Source organism: Schistocerca piceifrons, chromosome 1 (genome assembly GCF_021461385.2).
Source record: "Schistocerca piceifrons isolate TAMUIC-IGC-003096 chromosome 1, iqSchPice1.1, whole genome shotgun sequence".
NCBI classification, from domain to species: Eukaryota; Metazoa; Arthropoda; class Insecta; order Orthoptera; family Acrididae; genus Schistocerca; species Schistocerca piceifrons.
This window is the reverse complement of record NC_060138.1, coordinates 507,132,487-507,136,230: the sequence shown is the minus strand read 5'-3', so window position 1 is coordinate 507,136,230 and position 3,744 is coordinate 507,132,487. Positions and strand designations below refer to the sequence as shown.

General features: G+C 46.8%; 1 pseudogene; it reads right to left on the bottom strand.

Moving 5' to 3' along the window:
* Window positions 1-380: 380 nt before the first annotated feature.
* On the bottom strand, window positions 381-498 carry LOC124725194 (annotated as a pseudogene).
* Window positions 499-3,744: the final 3,246 nt, after the last annotated feature.

Sequence of the window (3,744 nt, the reverse complement as noted above, 5' to 3'; positions counted from 1 at the left end):
CCTCACGGCCCTCAAGCCGATCGGACGCAACCGGAAGTCTTTGCCGTCGTTCTAGCGCGCTGCATAACAACCATTCCTTTACGCACTGCGCTCCCCCTAGGCCAGAGTAACAATAAATACCTTTGTTTGATTGCGACGACAGATAAAAATCGATACGCACCTCTTAAAATACACGATAGCACTCCGTCTTCAGGCCACTAGTGGCCCGTCGGTACCATCCGACCGCCGTGTCATCCTCCGCTGAGGATGCGGATAGGAGGGGCGTGTGGTCAGCACACCACCCCCCAGGTCGTTATGACGATTTTCTTTGACCGGAGCCGCTACTAGTCGGTCGAGTAGCTTCTCAATTGGCATCACGAGGCTGAGTGCACCCCGAAAAATGGCAACAGCGCATGGCGGCCCGGATGGTCACCCATCCAAGTGCCGTCCACGCCCGACAGCGCTTAACTTCGGTGATCTGACGGGAACCGGTGTATCCACTGCGGCAAGTCCGTTGCCAAAATACACGATAGAGACTACAATTATTAATGTAACACATGCATTCTCAGCTGAAATCTAGGTACGTCGACCATATTGAATGGTTTTCATAGCCTGCATAATATCCACATATCTTTGCTGCTCTGTTCAATCCACACTTCAATGGTGACGCTAGATGAATTCTTCTTAAATTCAAGGAAACGATAAAGCACCGTCGATGGATAGTTGACTATAAGTTTTTCAGTTCTTATAGATGTAATTTTACTGCTGATAAAAGTCTAATTGTCTCTCTTCCACATCTTAAGTTTTGAACAAAATGAGCACTCACCGACATGCCTTTAGTTTCACACTAATGCCACGAAGTGTGTGGACATTCAAACGGCTGCCATGGTGCAGTATGTGAGGGCCTACGGCTGTACCTCGAGAATGCTGGTTGGCTGGTTCAAATGGCTCTGAGCACTGTGGGACTTAACATCTATGGTCATCAGTCCCCTAGAACTTAGAACTACTTAAACCTAACTAACCTAAGTACATCACACACATCCATGCCCGAGGCAGGATTCGAAACTGCGACCGTAGCGGTCGCGCGGTTCCAGACTGTAGCGCCTAGAACCGCTCGACCACTCCGGCCGGCAGAACGCTGGTGGCTGCCAATTGCGCAGCTACGAGGTCCAACGTCGATCCAGATTGTGACATTCCTCTTATTCTGTACAGCATTTTTCTTTTGTTTTGCATGTTAGTGAGAATCTGGGCCTAGGAGAAGTAAATCGCAGCATTAAGCAGCACTACAGAAATACAACAGCGCTGAATGGGAAACTATTTCCTACACAGGCTTCAGTAACGGATGCCTGGTTTGAGGTTGGGTTGGGTTGGGTTATTTGGGGGAGGAGATCAAACACTGCAGTCATCTGTCTCATCATAATAGGGAAGGATGGTGAAGGAAGTCCACCATGCCCTTTTCAAAGAAACCATCCCGGCATTTGCCTGAAGCGATTTCGGGAAATCACAGAAAACCTAAATCAGGATGGCCGGACGCGGATTTGAACCTTCATCCTCCCCAATGTGAGTCCAATGTCGGGTTGTGAGGTGCAAGGGTGGAGAAGAGTTTGTACCTCTTTAATTCAGAAAAAAATTTGTGTGAGAACGAGACATGCCCTCGACCCCCTCCTCATCTACCAGCTAATTAATTATGCGCACAATGGTAACGGGAGGAAATGATGGTGGACCCAGATAGTTCGCAAAATAAGGTGTACACACGCACAATAATTTAATAAAAATCGTAATCTACTAAAAAAAGAGAACTTCATCACAATAAACAACAGGAAATGGGATTCTGCCTATAACTACGAAATGATATGCGGATTAAATACTACAATGAGATTTATTATATATCGGAACATAAATGCACATGATTGCCGACACACACAGTAGGTTAAAGGATGGAGTATACTGAAATATTATGAGAATAAGAGTTGGCTCAAGAACAAGGGGCTCCTACTCTCTATGATGCAATAGATTGACGATAATGACAGGAGGTCCTAATGAATCGAATATTAATCTCCCGACTATATAGCAGTATCGCAATTAGTGGTGAGAGCTCAAAAGGGACCACATGGAGAAATAATGAAGGTGGACTTATAGCAAAGCGAGCGCGCGTGCTACTGAGGGATTCAGTATGGAATTGATAAGGTCCTACAATGCCAGGCCGCAAAATACTGTACCAGTACTGAAATCTGCAGCACGGCGTCGGTAGGCAGCGTTCTGATGATGTAGGCGCCGACTTCTGCCATGCAGCAACTCTGTGTCAACCCCTGGCCGCGAAGGCTGTCCGAGAATTCTAAGATCTTCCGAAAACGAGCGACCAAGTCGCAAGACCGTCCGTTTCCGAGGATGATCAGATCCATAATCCGCCTCTGTGATGCGATGCAAGCAGCGAAGCCAGCATTGCTCAACTCCCTACTCTCCTCGAAAACTGCGAATCAGCATTCAGTTCTGATTCCAAAATTCTCTCACACCGTCTCAGAACATCATTCGTGCCAATAGCGACCGTTCCCTCCAATTTCGAGCAGGGTTTTATGACGTTAGCTAGCCTCAGTTTAAGTTGCCCAATCGTGCCTCTGCTATTCAGCTGAGGACACTGAACTTGCCGTTTGACCGGCTACGAAAACAACCTGCCTAGACCACCGGCCATCCGGCGCCAGACAGTCGCACCCAGCAGGGCACAATCGACAAGTATTCTCAGAACGAAGAGGACAATGCAGTCAGTCGATGCCAGGAATCTCATTTCTGGACGCGCTGGAACAGTAAACACATAAACTGCTGCGACACTCAGACGTCTCGCAGGTCATTTCGTCCTGCATACAACAGGCGAAACTCAACCGTCGTCACAGTGGTAGCACACTGGACTCGCATTCGGGAGGACGATGGTTCAATCCCGCGTCCAGCCATCCTGATTTAGATTTACCGTGATTTCCCTAAATCACTCCATTCAAACGCTGGAATGGTTCCTTTGAAAGGGCAAGGCCGACTTCCTTCCCCATCCTTTCCTAATCCGATGAGACCCATGACCTTGCTGTTTGGTCTCTTCCCCCAAACAACCCAACCCAACCCCTCGACCGGCGTCAGTCGTTCCGCCAGGCGCTTAGGCCTTTTGTACTAACCTCTCAGAATTCACGGAAGTGCAGCCCCCAGCCGGAAGTGCCGTGTGCTGCGTCCTAAGATACTTGTCCCGCACAGGCCACCCAGAGAAGTAACCAAACATGTTTAGCAATCAAGTGAAAAGTATTTTATGAGCTCTCAGTACGAATACCCTCATTACAATAACCTTATTCGATCTGTTACTACCGTGCAATGGCATAGAACATTAATAAAGTTGATGAAAATGAGAGGAGATATGCAAAAGAGAGCATGGAACCTCTCATGGTTTGAGAAGTCACAGGAGTGAGAAGATGTGCGCGAGCCATGGGAAAGAATCTTACTTGGTAATCTGTACATACAAACACATTCTGGCACGGAACTCAGAATTATCTTTATTAAATATTTATTGTTAAGATCCACTTTTGGCATAGTAAATGCTAGAGGGAGCCTACAGGTCATTAAAGCTTAAATACTACAGTAACATTATGCTGTAAATAAAGTAAATTAACAGAAAAGAATGAAAATATTTCATATACCTATCACATACATAGGTACGAACTTACACGAACTAAGCACGAGATCTCTGCTGTGAATCGCTCTCGATCAATTGGCGATAGAGTGTAGTTCGAT